The 18,428-nt window shown below is 45.5% G+C and overlaps 1 protein-coding gene across 2 annotated transcripts in view; it reads right to left on the reverse strand.

Annotated features, from left to right (window-relative positions):
* The window catches only part of LOC149222364 (uncharacterized), a 214,265-nt gene that overhangs the window by 50,090 nt on the left and 145,747 nt on the right, over positions 1 to 18,428 (reverse strand). The window lies entirely within an intron of this gene.

Here is an 18,428-nt window from a genome sequence, read left to right on the forward strand (position 1 = left end):
ATATGAGTTGTCCAAGGTGGAGTTTGGTCCTAGTTTCTAAAATGAGAAACATCAGGTTTCTTACCAGTGAAAACTTCTTTGGGAGTTTTGGAGTCCAACACTTGATGAGGAAATCTATTTTGAACGTACATGGCAGTGTTGGCAACTTCTCCCCATAGGAACTTCAGAAGGCTTTGATCATGAAGCATGGCACGAGTGGCTTCTATAATGGAACGATTCTTCCTTTCGGCAACACATTTTGCTCAAGAGTATATGCAGTAGTAGTCTCCCTCTTAATGCCAACTTCTCTACAATAGTCATTGAATTCATTTGATTCATACTCAGTTCCATTATTGGTCCTCGATATTGTGATCTTCTTCCCTGTTTGATTTTCAACCAAGGCTTTCAAAGAACGGAACCATGTGAACACTCCATCCTTCTTCTTCAAGAAATAAATCCAAGTTTTGCGAGAGAAGTCATCCACAAAGATAGCATAATATAAGTATCCTCCCAAATATATCACGAGCAACATACCAGATAGATCAGAATGAACCAATTGCAAACTGTCAGTAGTCTTGCTATCACTTGAGGGGAATGGTTCCCTTGTAAGTTTTCCTTCGGCACATCCCTGACAATCACCTTCATGTTCTACTTTAAATTCGGGCATACCTGCCACCATCTTCCTTGCATCAGGTACAACCTTATAATGCAGATGAGCAAACCTTTGGTGCCATAATTCGGATTGAAGAGATGTGTCGCAAGACATAGCTCCTAATGGACTCCCTCCAACTTGATATAGGCTATCAACCTTGAATCCAAGAGTAAATGCTTCTTTGAAATTTCTTTTCCAAATACGTACCTTTCCATTAATGAATGCCACATTGAATCCTTTGTCTTCCATCTCCAAGATAGATACCAGGTTCTTCTTTAGATCGGGTACATATAGTACTTCTTATAGATGAATGGTGTTACCTTGATTCAATTGAAGAGTAACATTCCCAACTCCCTTCACGAGATAGGTGGCATTGTCTCCAAGAATGATTTCCAAATTTGTATCCTTTTCTACCAGATTTGAAAGAGCTTCCTTATACCCAATGAAGTGCCTTGAGGCACCACTATCAGTCAACCAATTTCCCAAGGTATCGGAGGGGAAGCAGTTGAGAGGGCAGATATAAGATAAAATTATTTTTGCTTGTTATCTACAACATGAAATTCATCATACCTGGAATTTCTTGATCTTTTGGGAGGTCGACTATTTCCATGTTGAGTAGCGGGAGCATTCCTTTTTCCTTTGTTGTTGCCCCGGAAATTGTTGTGGTAGTTGTTGTCATCATCCCGAGGTGTATCCCTTCTATTAGGACACTCCCTAGCATAGTGGCCAAACATGTTACAAATGAAGCATCTTCATTTCCTTCCATCTTTGAATCTCAGTCTTCCTTGACATTGCTTCTTTGAACCTACATTGTTGTCTCTTTTAGCATGAGTGGAGAATGCAGTAGGATCATTCCTATTTGAAGGCATGTCTCTCTTCATCATCCTTGTCTCTTCTTGAGTACATGTTAAATTATGGTATGTTGTATGCTTAGAGCAATTTACTTCTTTTTCTTCTTATTAGCCCAATGTCAATTCTCAGTATAGCAATCACATTAACATATAAGTAAAATGTTGATAAAACATAAATAAAATTGACAGAAGACAAGCCAAGTCCGGAGACACAAGATGTGGCGGCTAGCCAGGGACAAACACGAATGCAGGGAACCCTTTGATCAATTCTTCTATATTCTTCAATAATTCAACAGAGAGAGAGAGATAGTACAATATCACAAATATGTGATTTTATATCAGCAGTAATACAACAGCAACCAGCAAAGTCAAAGCTGGTCAAAACAGCTCCAATTTGACCTCAAGTCAACCTAGGAGAACTCAGCCTCCAACAGCAATAGTAAGCAACCCAAAACAATCCACAAAAGTGGTCAAATAGTAGTCAATGCATTGCAGCTGTGCGGTCAGCCCTAACCAGTCAACGCTGGTCAAATTCTTGATCAAACAGGCCAGCGTTTTGCTGCCCACCAATGCGGCTAGCCTAGGAGAGGCTGCCCAACCCAAGAATGCAGTCAAACCTTCCTCTATGCTGGTCAACGCATGCATAAAACAGATCTGCGTCCTTCACGTTCAGTCCTAAGTAAACGCTGCCCTAAACCTGATCTGCGTCCTCCTTCTTCAGCCACACGTGTGAGAGAGAGAAGCTCTTCTAATGCGTAGGAGAGAGAGAAGATGTGTGGTGAGATGAGTGGAATAATGCCACAAGGTTTCCTCCTTTTATATGAATCGTGGAGGATAAGTTGGTGCGTGCCACACACTTTAGCTTGCTGGCTGACCTTGACAAATTGTGAAGAAATACAAATAAATTCATATCTCCATAAATACATGTCGGAATCGGATGATCGTTAGATCAATCCTATACCTCTCAACGAGAGGAATCCAAGAAAAATATCAACTGCCATAAATAAGATGACCCACATGGAGTTTGGCCCTAGTTGTGAATTTTAACACTCCCTCTCAACTAGGGAGAACTCCATCTGCTAATCCATCTGTCTGTCGGTACTATCTCTGCCATTAAATGCATTGCCTTGCACTGCTCGACTCTACTCTACTGAACTATGAAGAAGATGAAATTATTGAGGATGTATCATACCATCCTCTACTGACCCGAAGTCAGTCCCAAATAAAGGAGAGTGCTCAATAGCGCTCTTACTGACCCAAAGTCAGTCCCAGAGAGTGTGTCATACCACTCTTACTGATCCCAGATCAGTTCGAAAAGAGAGTGAGTTATATCACTCTTACTGACCTGAAGTCAGTTCTAATTAATCCCATATCAATGTCATCCTAGCATAGGGAGTACGGTAGATACACGATGTGTCCATCGGTACTACTATGGTCCCTATACACCTCTACTGACCCGAAGTCAGTCCCAAATAAAAGAGAGTGCTCAATAGCTCTCTTACTGACCCGAAGTCAGTCCCAGAGAGTGTCATACCACTCTTACTGATCCCAGATCAGTTCGAAAAGAGAGTGAGTTATATCACTCTTACTGACCCGAAGTCAGTTCCAATTAATCCCAGATCAATGTCATCCTAGCATAGGGAGTACGGTAGATACACGATGTGTCCATCGGTACTACTATGGTCCCTATCCTCATTTCCCTACTCATTGGCCAGATGAGAGGTACTTCCCATGAGTCCCAGACTGCATGGGTAGGATGTCTCGACAGGAGAAGGATGAACCACTCATCCTGCCTACATGTCGCCACGAGGTATCGCAGGGGAAGGCTGAACCATTCACCCTGTACACAACGCACCACTAGGGGAGGGCGAGTCACCCTATGGTCACTCGTCGCTCCAAGAAGTACACCAAGCCCCCCGGAGCTCCCAGAGTTCAACGTATGCATCATACAGGACCCTCATAAGAGGGTCTCTCAACGACTCCTAGTTGTTCTCGGAAAGTCAAGAATTTGACCTTTCCCAGGGGCTTTGTCAGAATGTCGGTGACCTACTCATCTATACCAATATGATGGAGCCTTATTGCTCCTCGTTGTACCATATCCCAGATAAAGTGGTGCCTAATATCGATGTGCTTGGAGCGATCATGAAATACAGGATTCTCGAATAAACGAATCCCACTCTAGTTGTCCCAAAGGATCACGGTAGTATCCAATGTATGTCCAAACAGCTCACTAAAGAGCTTCCTCAACTAGACAGCTTCACAGCCTCACACGAGGCCATACTTGCAGCAATGTACTCTGCCTCAGTGGTGCTCAAAGCCACCGACTTCTGCTTCTTGCTCATCCAGGAGATCGAGGCAGAACCCAAAGAGAAACAACACCCGAAAGTGCTCTTTCGATCCATCACACTACCTGCCCAATCAGCATTGGAATATCCATGTAGCCTCACATCTCCGGCAGTGTATCTCAACCCATGAGGGATTGTGCCCCAAAGATATCTCAGAAGATTCTTGGCACCAATCCAATGTGAATGAGGAGGCTCAACCATATGTTGGCTCAGCGTGTTGACTGCAAAACATATATCCAAACGGGAGTTCACCAAGAACATTAATGCTCCTATGAGTTGACGATACTCAGTAGCATTTCCCAAAGCAGGTCCGGCAGCACTACCCCATAACTTCTTGAAGTTCAGCTCCATCGGGGTAGTCACGGGCTTGTAGTCCACCATACCGAATCTCTCCAATATCTTCACCACGTATTTTCCTTGAAATAGGAAAATCTCCCCTGGCTTTTGCTAGACTACCACCCCTAGGAAATAGTGCGTCAGTCCTAGGTCTTTCATCTCAAATTCGGAAGCCAACTCCGTCTTACATTTGTGAATGAGAGGGTCTGCACCTATCAGAAAGAGGTCGTCGACATACAACACCAGTATGAGAGGCTTATCATCCTCACCTTAAAGTATAGGTTTGGATCAGCTTCACTCCTAGTGAATCCCAGCTTCATCAAGTAGCTATCGATCCTCTCATACCAAGCTCGAGGTGCTTGCTTCAGCCCAAAAAAGGATTTCTTCAACCTGCATACGTGAGATTCCCGATTATGAATCTCAAACCCCTCGGGTTGTTCCACATAGACTTCCTCTTTAATCGAACCATGCAAGAACGCGGTCTTGACATCCATCTGATGTAGGTTCCATCCTTGCGAAGCAGCAAGGGCTATGATCAAGCGGATGGTGGTGTATCGAGCAACAAGTGCAAATATCTCGTCATAGTCTATACCTTCCTTTTGAGAGAAGCCTCGAGCAACAAAGCGAGCCTTATACTTTTCAGCACTCCCATCAGCTCCATGCTTTATTTTGTAAAGCCACTTTGAGGTGACAACTGTTTTGTCCTGGGGTCTGGGGACCACATCCCAGATATCGTTCTTCATGATGGACTCGTATTCCTCATTCATAGCATCCTTCCTTACTTGATGCTTCACGGCTTCTTCGAACGATGAAGACTCATTTTGAATGATGGTGCTCATAATGGTCAAGTATCCCTGATACCTGGTTGGCTTCTTACTTTCACGGAAAGTCCCTCTGGGTGCAATGTGTCCTTCAACATCATCAAGTGTCCCCCTAGGCCATGAGGGCCTCTTCCTAGAAAAGGAAGGATCTTGTGCAGGGGGATCAATAGGATCCATAGGTTCTTCCACATCAGGTATCGTCTCATCTTCCTTCTCATCCGGCTTCTTGGTGTCAGCCTCTTTATCTTTTCTCAGAATAGGAAGATTGTGTAATATCCCCTATCAGAGGTATCCCTCAAACACAAGCAATATAGTAGTCGGGATGCTCAAAGATATAAAACAAAAATAACAGTAGTGCAACATACAATAATGTATACATGGAATATAAGCAAGTACTCGAGAAATGCAGAGAGAAATGCAAAGCCATTTTATTATACTGAGTAATGGAAAGAGTACAAGAGGTGATCAGTCAGGTAGCACCACGACTTGCACAAGGCAAGTGAAGAAATACACTCATCACAGTAGGGAAATGGCCTCTCTCTGCACTGCGTCCAAACTGCCGGAGAACTATTGTGCTGCTGCTACTACTGGAATCAAATGAGGATTTGGGGTTGTTCCCCTCCTTAGAAAATGCTGAAACTCTGGAATCAGCCTCTGCTCAATAAACCCAGAAAAGCCCAGAAAGCTTTTCTAAAATAGCTAACCCCCAAAAATCGCCCCCTTGGGGATCTACACACTCCCTCAAGGCTCTGCGTTGCTCCTAAAGAGAATCCTCCAAAAATCCACCTGAAACTCTGCCAAAATCCTCCAATATGCAAGGGTTGATCCCCTGCTCAATCTCCCAGCTCGAATCCTCCACAAAACCCAATCCAAAGCTCCTACCCAAAAGAACTACGTCCTCCCCTCTCAAGACTGCGCAGTCATCAAAATACTCAACTCCTCCTCAACTCCAGAAATCACTCCTGCAAAATACAGATGGAACTACCTTGCCCGAGCAGGCACTCGAAGTCCCCCGAGGCTAAGGGTGAGATCTCCGAACGGAGACACTCGATGCACTAAACAGTGCTGTAGACAGGCTAAACAGCCAGCGTGCTCTAAGTCGAAGTGACTAGCTCAAATGCAACATAATCGAATGATCAAAATGAGGAGGCTCCTCTCTCCTTTATAGCGTTGGCCTCTCTCAAAACCCTAAGGCCCACCTCCTCCAACATAGCCTCTCTCTTTCCATCTGCGCAGTCCCTCCAAGTGTCTGCGTGGGCCCCTTCTCTACGTCGTCCTTGGGCCCCCTTGGCTCCCCTTTTAAGTTACAACGTTGTGCTACTAGGGAGTGACTTTATTCATAAGTGAGTTACGTCCCCCTTTCCTCACCTTTTTATTTATAAATAACTATAGAAGGCAAAATTGAGCAAAATCGAATATTCCAATTAGCCATGGCTAATTAGGAATATTATAGTCTCCCCCGGCAAAATGTTGCTTGTCCTCAAGCAACTGAAGTGATGGATGCTGCAAAATTTTCTCACTCTCCCAAGTGGCATCCTCATCCGGTAAATTCTTCCACCTCACCAAGAATTCCCGGACCGTCCTGCTCTGTAGCTGCCTCTCCCTGGTATCAATAATAGCCTCTGGCTGCAACACCAAATGCCCCTCATCATCTGTGGGTGGTAGCTCATCTGTCACTGTCACCTACTGCCCCAATGCCTTCTTCAGGCATGATACATGAAAAACGTTATGAATCTTGCTGCCTTGGGGTAGCTCCAATTCATACGCAACCTGTCCAATCCTGCGTATCACCCTGTATGGCCCATAAAAGCGGGGCTTGAGCTTATCAGCTCCCTTTTGCTTCAGTGACGATTGTCGGTATGGCTGTAATCGTAGGTAGACCAAGTCCCCTACCTCAAACTGTCTCTCCACCCGACCCCTGTCAACATAAAGCTTCTGCTGGTTCTGCGCTGTAGCCATATTATCCTTGAGATCTTGGAGGATATCCTGACTCTCTTGGATCCAAATCTTGGCTCTCGGAGCCTTGCTAGCACCAAACATCATGTCAGCAAAAGATAAAGGATGATATCCATACAAAGCATAGAATGGTGACATACCAATGGACATGTGATGTGTAGTGTTGTAGCAGTACTCCCCCAGATGCAGCCACTTCAGCCATGCTTGTTGCTGCCCACTGACATAGTTACGCAAGTAGCCCTCCAGCCACTTGTTAACTATCTCTGTCTGCCCGTCCGTCTGTGGGTGATAACTGGTACTCGGTGTCAACTCCGTCCCCACCAACCGGAAAAGCTCCTGCCAAAACCCGCCCATGAAACGGCTGTCCCTGTCACTGATGATGGTCTTAGGAAGACCATGTAGCCTGAAGACCTCCCTGAAGAACAGCTCGGCCACCTGTGCTGCTGTGTAGTGTGCGGATATGGCGAAAAAATGTGCGTACTTTGTCAGTCGATCAACGACGACAAAGATACAATCCTTGCCTTGCACCATGGGTAACCCTGTGATGAAGTCCATCGAAATACTCTCCCATTTCCCCTCCGGAATGGGAAGAGGTTGCAATAATCCTGCGGGATGGCTCATCTCCCCCTTGTTCCTCTGGCAAATATCACATTCCCGGATATGCTGGAGTACGTCCTCCTTGAGGCCCTTCCATGAGAACCTCTCTCTAATGGCCCTATAGGTTTTGGTAAACCCCTGATGACCGGCCAATGGTGAATCATGTGATGCCTGAAGTATCTTCTTCTTGAGTTGAGATCCCTCAGTCAAGAAGATTCGGTCCCTATAGTAGATGATCTCATCGATTACCCTGTACCTGTCATCCACCACCTGCCCATCCAGAACCTCACATGCAAATCTGTCCTTGGAGTACTCTACTAAGAGTCGAGCCCTCCAGTCTATGTCCAAGCTCATAAGAGACAACATGGCTGGTCTACGTGAAAGGGCATCTACTACCACGTTGTTCTTACCCTTGACATACTCAATGTCAAAGTCATACGCTTGGATTTTACTGATCCACTTCTGCTGCCTATCCTGTAGTTGTTTCTGCTCCAAAAAGAACCTGAGCCTATTGTGATCAGTCCTCACCCTGAACCTATTACCCACTAAATACTGTCGAAATTTGGCCAATGCATGCATAATGGCCAGCATCTCTTTGTCGTATATAGAATACAACCTCTCATGCGGAAGGAGCTTCCGGCTCTCAAAAGCTATAGGGTGACCTCCCTGCATCAACACTGCGCCGATCCCCTCTCCCGACGCATCACACTCCAAAACAAATGGCTGCGAAAAATCCGACAATACAAGCACTGGGCAGCTGCTCATAACCTCCTTGAGCCTGTCAAAGGCTCGCTGCGCTGTATCCGACCAACTGAATGCCCCCTTCCTCGTCAGATCTGTCAGGGGTGCAGCAAGCTGTGAGAAACTCTTGACGAACTTCCGGTAGTAAGTACAAATGCCAATGAATCCCTGGAGTTCTGTCACGTTCCTCGGCTCCGACCAATCTCTGATGGCCCTGATCTTCTCCTCGTGGACTCTCACTCCGTCCACCCCTATGATGTGTCCCAAGTACAACATCTCCGTCAACCCAAACTCACACTTGGAGAGCTTGGCATAGAACTGTTGCTCCTCCAAGATGCGCAACATTGTTTCGATGTGCTGGAGATGCTCCTCCCAAGTCCTGCTGTAAATGAGAATATCATCAAAGAACACTAACACAAACTTCCTTAAGTGACTGCGGAAGATGTGATTCATGCAGGACTGGAATGTAGCTGGGGCATTGGTTAGCACGAAGGGCATCACCAAAAACTCAAAGTGCCCATAGTAACACCTGAAGGGGGTCTTGGGAATGTCCTGCTCCCTCACGCGAATCTGATGGTACCCAGATCTCAAATCAATCTTTGAGAAGAACCTTGCTCCTCTCAACTCATCCATCAACTCATTGATCCTCGGTATGGGGTACCTGTTCTTCAAGGTCTTCTTGTTCAAGGCCCTGTAGTCAATGCACATCCTCATTGTGTCGTCCTTCTTCTTCACCAACACCATGGAAGATGCAAAAGGACTCGTGCTCGGCCGAATGTGCCCAAGAGCTAGCAACTCCTGAATGGCCCACTCAATCTCATCGCGATAGGCCTTGGGGTGCCTATAGGGGGTAGTAATCACTGCCTATATGCCTTGCTCAAGCTCAATGGTGTGCCCAAACCCCGGTCCGGTGGCTGTCCCGGCGGAATCTCCCCAAACACTGTGGCATACTGGACTGTATCTCTGGGTGCACCGTCTGCCCTGTAGTCCCTGCCTCTGATGCACGCAGCTCCACTGCCCACTCTACGTCTCCCTTCCGGAAGACTGCCTCCATCCAATGAGTCGAAACAGTCTGAGGCGGATATGTGTGTTGTCCCCGTATCTTCTCATGCCTCCTTGTCTTCTCATCATCCCACTCCATCTCTAGGGCCTTCCAATCTGTCGTGACCTTCCCTAGAGTGATAAGCCACTGAACACCCAGTGCCATGTTGGTGTCCGGAATATCGACCACGAAAAAGAAGTCAGTCAGTGTGTAGGTGCCCATCGTCACTGATAACTCTGGGACATAACGAGCACACACCATGGTCTGATCTCGTGGAACCAAAACTGAAAAGCCATCGAAGCTCTCTGTCTGTATACCTCTCCGCTCAACCATCTGTGCATCGATGAAGTTGTGGGTTGCCCCACTGTCAACGAAAACTGATACTCGCTGGCCATGTACTGTCCCCTATATGCGCAACATCAAATACTTAGGAACTCCTCGCAATGCTGCAAGGGCCCCTCTGGTAGGTGCAAAAGTTGCACCACCTGCTGCTGGTGGTGGAGGTGGCAAAGGATCCTGCGCAACATGACTATCTCCTACCTCCACATCATCCTCCTCATCCTCTTCCCCGCTGCTCTCGGAGAAGACCTCAATAAAATGTGCTTTGCCAGCAGCACATCTATGTCCCGGTGCCCACGGCTCCTGACAGGTAAAGCACAACCGCTTCTTCTTCAGCTCCCTCCTGGCATCATCATCAAGCGGTGCTCGTCCTGGATTTCCCTTTGGAGGCGGAATCCTCACATCCTTCCCCTTAGGCTAGAAAGCCTATCTCTGGGGGTAAGGTGTCCGGGTCCTGGGTAAGGCATCCTGTAAGTCTCAGGTCTTGCTAATAGCATCCTGGAGTGTGGCTGGTCTAGTGGATCTGACTAAACCCCGAAGTGGCTCTGCTAACGCCTCAACAAACATGTAGATCCTCCGTACTGCGGATAGATTTGGCACCATCACTGAAACCCTCAAGAAGTCTGCAATGTAGGTCTCTGGGTTCCCGGTCTGTTTGAGCCTCGTCAGCTCAACAGAGTGCTGTTCCAGATCCCTCCGGTCGAACCTCTCTATCAGTCTCCTAGTGAACTCTGCATATGTCGTCACTATGGAGTGTCCGAGTGTAACCAACCCATGGAACCACCAGTCCTAGGCCTCACCATCCAAATGTAATGTCGCCACCTTGATGGCCTCTATCTCCGACATCTGGTTAAGCTGGAAATAGATGTCCAGCTTCTCCACCCAAGACTTTGCTGAACTGTTTGATGAGCCATCAAACGTAGGCAAGTGGAATCTACTAGTTGCGTGGTGGGTTTCTCCATCATGATAATGCCAGTATCCTCTGTGATGGTCGCGGGGTCTACTATCCCGCTGGAGCTGAACAAAGTCTCTGAATGATAGAGCATCCCTGAACTCCTGCCCATAGGCCTGGTACTCCGCAAATTAATCGCCCATATGACCGGGCTCTGCCTCCCGCTGGGCTCCGGCCCCCGTGTCTGCTCCTAGGAAAGTGGCATGGTAGAGCATGTAGGGGCATGTGAGGCCATCTGCTGAGTAGTATCACGCTAAGTGGCACCCTGCTTTGGCAAACGGTGGGATGTACTCGATCCCTCACCAACCTAGAAAACTCGTGGGTTCTCACGCTATCTAGCCTCCACCGCAGTGAATCTCTGCCCCATCACCTCGATCTGCCTCGACAGATCCTGTACTGATTTGAGGAGCATGTCCGCAAATCTCTTCCCGTCATCATCTGCCATCGAATCCTCCTGCTCTGCATCCACCACAGGCTCCTCCTGTTATGTGTCCACCACCCGAACACAGTCTCCCTCTCCGTAGGTGTTCTCCAACCTACGCTCAATATATTTGTATTTCCTACCTCTGTAACAGATGTAGGGCTTCTCCCTTGGTGTCATAGACTGCTAGCTCCACAGGCTGAGCCAGAGCTATGCTCTGATACCACTGTAATATCCCCTATCAGAGATATCCCTCAAACACAAGCAATATAGTAGCCGGGATGCTCAAAGATGTAAAAAAAAAATAACAGTAGTGCAACATACAATAATGTATACATGGAATATAAGCAAGTACTCGAGAAATGTAGAGAGAAAGCCATTTTATTATACTAAGTAATGGAAAGAGTACAAGAGGTGATCAATCAAGTAGCACCTCGACTTGCACAAGGCAAGTGAAGAAATACACTCAGTATGGTAGGGAAATGGCCTCTCTCTGAACTGCGTCCAAACTGCCGGAGAACTGTTGTGCTGCTGCTACTGCTGGAATCAAATGAGGATTTGGGGTTGTTCCCCTCCTCAGAAAATGCTGAAACTCTGGAATCAGCCTCTGCTCAATAAACCCAGAAAAGCCCAGAAAGCTTTTCTAAAATAGCTGACCCCCGAAAATCGCCCCCTTGGGGATCTACGCAATCCCTCAAGGCTCTGCGCTGCTCTTGAAGAGAATCCTCCAAAACTCCACCTGAAACTCTGCCAAATCCTCCAATATGCAAGGGATGATCCCCTGCTCAATCTCCCAGCTCGAATCCTCCACAAAACCCAATTTGGAGCTCCTACCCAAAAGAACTGCGTCCTCCCCTCTCAAGACTGCGCAGTCATCAAAATACTCAGCTCCTCCTCAACTCCAGAAATCGCTCCTCTTGCAAAATACTGATGGAACTACCTTGCCCAAGCAAGCACTCGAAGTCCCCCGGGGCTAAGGGTGAGATCTCCGAACGGAGACACTCGACGCACTAAACAATGTTGCAGACAAGCTAAACAGCCAGCATGCTCTAAGTCGAAGTGACTAGCTCAAATGCAACATAATCGAATGATAAAAATGAGGAGCCTCCTCTCTCTTTTATAGTGTTGGCCTCTCTCAAAACCCTAAGGCCCACCTCCTCCAACGTAGCCTCTCTCTTGCCACGTGTTCCTTCTCCATCTGTGCAGTCCCTCCAAGTGTCTGTGTGGCCCCCTTCTCTACGTGGTCATTGGGCCCCCTTGGCTCCCCTTTTAAGTTACAACGTTGTGCTACTAGGGAGTGACTTTATTCATAAGTGAGTTATGCCCCCCTTTCCTCACCTTTTATTTATAAATAACTATAGAAGGCAAAATTGAGCAAAATCGAATATTCCAATTAGCCATGGCTAATTAGGAATATTACAGATTGTCAACCTTGCTAAGAGCCATATCTTCGTCAAAGGTGACATCATGACTTATCTGGACTTCCCTTTGACCAACCACATAGATTCTATAGCCCTTAGAAGTTCGCTATAGCCCACGAAGATTCCCTTATTTCTAAATGCACCCAATTTGTGTCTTTTCTCTTTTGGCACATGAAAATATACGAGACTTCCAAAAATTCTAAAATGAGAGACATCAGGTTTCTTACCAGTGAACATCTCCTCGGGAGTCTTGGAGTCCAATGCTTGATGAGGGCATTAGTTTTGAACACATACGGCGGTATTCACAGCTTCGGCCCATAGAAACTTCGGAAGACTTCGATCATGGAGCATGGAACAAACAACTTCCAAAATCGTACAGTTCTTCCTTTCCGCCACACCATTCTACTCAGAAGTGTATGGTGTTGTGGCCGCCCTCTTAATGCCAGCGTACTTGCAAAAGTCATGGAACTCATTGGATTCATACTCAGTCCCATTATCAGTCCTTAAGATCTTGATCCTCTTCTCGGTTTGATTCTCGATCAAGGCTTTGAAGTGATGGAACCCTTATTTTTCAAGAAGTATATCCAAGTCTTGTGAGAATAATCATCTATAAAAATGAGATAATATAAATATCCTCCCAAAGAGTTCACAGGCATCATACCAGATATGTCGGAGTGAACCAATTGCAAAATGTCGGAGGTCTTGCTATGGCTCGAGGGGAATGGTCCCCTTTTGAGTTTTCCTTCGGCACACCCCAAACATACACCTTCTTGCTCTACTTTAAACTCGGGCATCTCGGTGACCATCTGTCTCACATCGGGTAGAGCCTTATAATGAAGGTGGGCAAACCTCCGGTACCATAGTTCAAACTGAAGAGTTGTGTCGCAAGACATGACTCCCAACGGACTTCCTCCAACTTGATATAAAAAGTCAACTCGAAACCCAAGAGTGAAAGCATCTTTAAAATTCTTTTTCCACACGTACCTTGCCATCGATGAAGGCCACCTTGTAGCCTTTGTCTTCCATTGTCGAAATGGACACCAAGTTCTTCTTGAGATCAGGTACATATAGGACTTCTTGCAAATGAATTGTGTTACCCTGACTTAATTGAAGAGTAACATTCCCTACACCCTTTATGGGATAGGTGGAGTTATCTCCAAGAATAATCTCCAAATTTGTCTCCTTCTCTATCATATTAGAGAAAACCTCCTTGTAACCAGTGAAGTGCCTTGAGGCACCACTATCAATAAGCCAATTTCCCAAGTTCCAACGAGTCTGAGGGAGAGGTAGTAGAGAGGGTCGATATTAGAGAATATTCATCTTAGTATTAGGGGATTTACGCAGTGCATTATATTAGATATCATTTTTGGGATTCAACTGCGTTAAGTAAGTCATTCACATATGACCATTTCCATGAGAGTTAGTCGTAACTGACTAATTTCTCATGATTTTTGAGTAGTTCATTTAGCACTCATTGCATCGGGTGATGCTCACAGGGGTGAAAAAGTGGGATTGAAACTAGTGAAATGAATCACATAGCGTCAATCATCACTTCCGGGGCTTGCACCCGGTAACCAAGACTTCCCGGGAGGTCACCCATCCCAGATCTCCTCTGGCTCAAGCGCACTTAACTGTAGAGTTTTCCCCACAATCAAGCCCACTTAGCTTGCTAACCCATTTGCAAAACCTTAGCAAGTATTGTGCCTCATGAACCATTCAAGTAGAGATCCCTTCACTCTTTTTGAATTTAAGTATTAAGGGGTTTACGCTGTGCATTATATTAGATATCATTTTTGGGATTCAACTGCGTTAAGTAAGTCATTCACGTATGACCATTTCCATGAGAGTTAATCGTAACTGACTAATTTCTCATGATTTTTGAGTAGTTCACTTAGCACTCATTGCACCAGGTGATGCTCACAGGGGTGAAGAAGTGGGATTGAAACTAGTGAAATGAATCACATAGCGTCAATCATCACTTCCGAGGCTTGCACCCGGTAACCAAGACTTCCCGGGAGGTCACCCATCCCATATCGCCTCTGGCTCAAGCGCGCTTAACTGTGGAGTTTTCCCCACAATCAAGCCCACTTAGCTTGCTACCCCATTTGCAAAGCCTTAGCAAGTAATGTGCTTCATGAACCATTCAAGTAGAGATCCCTTCACTCTTTTTGAATTTAAGTATTAGGGGGTTTACGCAGTGCATTACATTAGATATCATTTTTGGGATTCAAGTGCGTTAAGTAATTCATTCACGTATGACCATTTCCGTGAGAGTTAGTCGTAACTGACTAATTTTTCATTATTTTTTACTAGTTCACTTAGCACTCATTGCATCAAGTGATGCTCACAAGGGTGAAGAAGTGGGATTGAAACTAGTGAAATGAATCACATAGCGTCAATCATCACTTTCGAGGCTTGCACTCGGTAGGCTCAAGCGCGCTTAACTATGGAGTTTTCCCCACAATCAAGCTCACTTAGCTTGCTACCCCACTTGCAAAACCTTAGCAAGTATTGTGCCTCATGAACCATTCGAGTAGGGATCCCTTCACTCTTTTTGAATTTAATTATTAGGGGGTTTACGCAATGCATTATATTAGATATCATTTTTGGGATTCAACTGAGCATTTGTTAACAACATTTGATTCATACCTGGAGTTCCTTGCTTTCTTGGAGGGTTGACCACTTCCTTGATTTCCCACATTCCTCTTTCCTTTGCCATTGAACCTGCCATTCCTTTGATTGTGGTTGGAGTTGCCCCGCGAGTGATTTTGATCATCGTCATGAGATGTGTCCTTCCTATTTGGACACTCCCTTGCATAGTGGCCAAATTTATTGCAGGCAAGCATCTTCCCTTTCTTCCACTCTTCGATCCGGTCTTTCCTTTGAATTTGGACCCATAATTATTTCTCCTTTTAGCATGAGAGGAGAAAGTAGTGGGGTTACCTTTGAATGAAGGCATTTCTTGCTCTACCATCCTTGTCTCTTCTTGAATGCATCTTGCCATCAATTCCTCAAATCCGAGAATTCGATCATTGTTGAGAAGAGTGCTTCTAAATACATACCATTCGGATGGGAGCCCTCCAAGAGTAGTGATAGTCAGCTCCCTGTCAGCAATGACTTCTCCAATCGATAGGAGATCATTCTTGATCTTAGTGATCCTTAAGAAGTAGGATTGAATATCCTTGTCTTTGCCCTCCTTAATATCCTTCGGCTTATTCTTGAGGAACAAAACTTGATTTGCATCACTAACTTTAAACAAGCTTACCAGTCTATCGTAGATCTCCTTGGAGGTGTTCAGCTCAAAAATGTAGGCCACAAGGCACTTGTCAATAGAGTCCCAGATGATCTTCTTTGCTTTGACTTCACCCTTAGTGTACTTGTTTCTTGTAGCAGCCGGTGCATTTGATGGAGGCTCCATAATTCTGCCTCTCACATAGTCCAACACTTCCTGCTCTTCCAATGTCAGATCAAGAGACATCTTCCATCCGTGATAGTAAGACTTCTCACAGAGCCTGTCTTCTGCAGGGAAGAGCGATGAGGAACCCATGAAGTTTTGTTGACTTTTTCTAGAAGTCTTCGGTGATTGCTCTTGCTCTTGCTCTTTCTTGGGCTTTGTCTTCACCTCAACTCTGATACCATGTTAAATTATGGTATGTTTTATGCTTAGAGCAATTTACTTTTTTTTCTTCTTATTAGCCTAATGTCAATTCTCAGTATAGCAATCACATTAACATATAAGTAAAATATTGATAGAACATAAATAAAATCAATAGAAGACAAGCCAAGACAAGAGACACAAGATGTGGAGGCTAGCTAGGGACAAACCCCAATGCGGGGAAACCCTTTGATCAATTCTTCTATATTCTTCAATAATTCAACAGAAAGAGAGAGATAGTACAATATCACAAATATGTGATTTTATATCAGCAGTAATACAACAGCAACCAGCAAAGTCAAAGCTGGTCAAAACAGCTCCAATTTGACCTCAAATCAACCTAGGAGAACTCGGCCTCCAACAGCAATAGTAAGCAACCCAAAACAATCCACAAAAGTGGTCAAATAGTAGTCAACGCACTGCAGCTGTGAGGTCAGCCCTAACCAGTCAACGCTGGTCAAATTCTTGATCAAACAGGCCAGCGTTTCGCTGCCCAACAATGCGGCTAGCCTAGGAGAGGCTGCCCAACCCAAGAATGCAGTCAAACCTTCCTCTGTGCTGGTCAACGCATGCATAAAACACATCTGCGTCCTTCACGTTCAGTCCTAAGTAAACGCTGCCCTAAACCTGATCTGCGTCCTCCTTCTTCAGCCACACGTGTGAGAGAGAGAAGCTCTTCTAATGGGTAGGAGAGAGAGAAGATGTGTGGTGAGATGATTGGAATAATGCCACAAGGTCTCCTCCTTTTATATGAATCGTGGAGGATAAGTTGGGGCGTGCCACACACTTTAGCTCGCTGGCCGACCTTGACAAATTGTCAAGAAATACAAATAAATTCATATCTCCATAAATACATGTCGGAATCGGATTGTTATACCTCTCAACGAGAGGAATCCAAGAAAAATATCAACTGCCATAAATAAGATGACCCACATGGAGTTTGGCCCTAGTTGCGAATTTTAACAGTACATCTAGTCAGCAATTCATCAAAACCTGGAATCCTATCATTGTTGAGGGTAGTAGTGTTGAACACATGCCATTCACGAGGGAGACCTCCAAGGGCAATGAGAGTGAGCTCCCTGTTGTTGATTTGGGGTAGCATCGGATGTGCTCTAACCACGAAATTTGGTTGAGAGGTTGGAGCACATGAGATCTCCAAGACCCAGAAAGGGTTTGGGCAGATTTTAAAAAGATCAGGAGATATTAAAATAATTAATATTTTTAATGGAGTCCCTAAGCCTAAACTTAGGGAAAATAAAATATTAATGTGTATTAATATGAATCTGTGTTAGAGTGGTCCAAAAGACAAGGATCAAACCAGATCTAATCTTAGCCGTTGATTAGGGACTTAATCTCGGTCGTTGATATGTCAACAAGAAAAGTAAAAGAGGAGGCTTGAGGGTCACTTGGAGAACACACCAGAGTGATCAATCATTCTATTCTCTAGAACGGGGTTTGCTAAGAGAGATAGAATCAGTGATTGGAGAGCAGCTGAGGGGCATTGAGTACAGAGAGACAAAGAGGCAGAGATAGTGTCGGGATAGTAGCAGAGCAGCCAGAAAGAGAGAGATGCAGGAGCAGCCAGTGCTCACGCAGGGCCACGCAAAGGCAGCTAAGTGTTGCGCAGAGCACCAAAGGGGCCAACATCGCTGACGCAGAGGCTCAGAGAGCTGACGTAGGGCCTCCTGGGGCTGACGCAAGCCAAGATAGGTTGACGCAAGGCCAACGTTGGGCTAGGAGAGACTGACGCAATCCAGATTGGGCAGACGTTGGGGTTTCAAGGGCACATTGGTGCTAAGGAGCTGCCGTAAGGATTATCCGGGATTTTAGCCAGTAGATTTGTCTGAAATAGAGAGGTATTACTACTAAGGAAATTCTCTGTTGGGTAGGCCAGTTTCGGCACCCAAATTGTACTCCGATATTGCTTAATAAGAAAACCCTCAGATAGCTGCACCGGTTTTCCCGCATTGGGTTTTTCCGAGGACATTAGTCCAAAAATAATGGTGTCATATCTTTGTTCTTGTTTCTTTTAGTTGCTGATCTGTAATATGTTGAGCATGCACTAGTGTTTATTTTCAGTATTTACATTGTAAATAACTTGTTAAGGAAAATAACAAGTAGGTAGGAATCAATCAGATAAAGTGCATGGAGGGTTTCTAACTAAGTAAACTTAGAAACTTCAACATGGTATCAAAGCGTGATTGTAGATCACAGGAGGACTAAGAGACATCAGCCGAGCGAAGCAATTGTAGCACAAAACAGCTGTCCGGAGGTGACAGAAGTTGTTTCTAGCAGAGCAGAAGCCAAGGACTGTGACGCA

The sequence above is a fragment of the Pinus tabuliformis genome, chromosome Q (genome assembly GCF_031772625.1).
Source record: "Pinus tabuliformis cultivar Carrire ecotype Pingquan chromosome Q, CPIR1, whole genome shotgun sequence".
Lineage (NCBI taxonomy): Eukaryota > Viridiplantae > Streptophyta > Pinopsida > Pinales > Pinaceae > Pinus > Pinus tabuliformis.